We start from the raw sequence: 972 nt of genomic DNA, 5'->3' as shown, positions 1-972 counted from the left end.
TGATGGACAACTAGCTTGATTCCATTCCCTTGCTACAGTGAATAAAGCAGCAATAAACATGGGGATGCAAACATCTCTACAGTAAGATATGGGGCTCTCTGGGCGCCCAGGAGTAAAATAGTTGGGTCATATGTTTGTTCTATTTTTAATTTTTTGAGAAACCTCCAACTAATCTCCATAATGGCTGTACTAATATGCACTCCCACCAGCAGTGAATAAGAGTTTTTCTTTCTCTACACCCTCTCCAACATTTGGATTTTTTTTTAATGTGTATTAGTGTATTGCCTGCATGTATGTAAGTGCACCCATGTTGTACAATGGCCATGGAGGTTAGGAGAGGGCGTTGGATCCCAAGAATATAGGTAAAACCCTCTAGGCATAGACTCTCCAATGTGTCCCCATTCCCACCACTCCTTAAAACCCTTGACCTGCTGTGCTCTCTTTGGCAGCACATATACTAAAATTGGAACGATACAGAGAAGATTAGCATGGCCCCTGCGCAAGGATGACATGCAAATTCGTGACGCGTTCCGTATTTTTAAGATTTGTTGCTCTCAAGACTGTGTAAAACAAAATTTATTCATGTTTTCTGCATATTAAAAAAATCTTATTGTACCAATTGGTAAACTATTAAATGCCTATACTATAAAACTAAAAAAAAAGAAAAAGAAATCCTTCACCTGCCCAATTTCCATCCACATAAGGTGCATGTTTAGAGACTGTGAGCACTGCAAGGCTTGAAGGAGAGAGTAAGGAGCAAACTGTGATTTGATTTTCATGTTAAGATTCTTGCCTCAGAAACCTGACAGGGGAGTGACAAAAGTATGAAGAGAGAAGTCGAGTAAGCATTTAGGTGAATGGTCCTGAAATAGCATGAAGCTGACTGCCCAGAGCAGCTCTGGTGGAAGAAATGAGAGGCTGACGAATGAGGCAATATTTATGAAATAACTATCAATAAAAATCAGTAACAGA

At 39.6% G+C, this 972-nt stretch overlaps 1 non-coding gene across 1 annotated transcript; it reads left to right on the top strand.

Annotated features, from left to right (window-relative positions):
* The first annotated feature begins 433 nt into the window (after positions 1–433).
* On the top strand, positions 434–540 carry LOC115070393. Its single transcript, XR_003849558.1, has one exon. It is a non-coding gene; the product is annotated as a U6 spliceosomal RNA (small nuclear RNA).
* The last annotated feature ends 432 nt before the right edge of the window (positions 541–972 follow it).

This window comes from Nannospalax galili, unplaced genomic scaffold, assembly GCF_000622305.1.
Source record: "Nannospalax galili isolate Female #2095 unplaced genomic scaffold, S.galili_v1.0 scaffold696, whole genome shotgun sequence".
Lineage (NCBI taxonomy): Eukaryota > Metazoa > Chordata > Mammalia > Rodentia > Spalacidae > Nannospalax > Nannospalax galili.
Note: the sequence above shows the minus strand (reverse complement) of the source record. Positions and strands in the feature narration are given on the sequence as shown.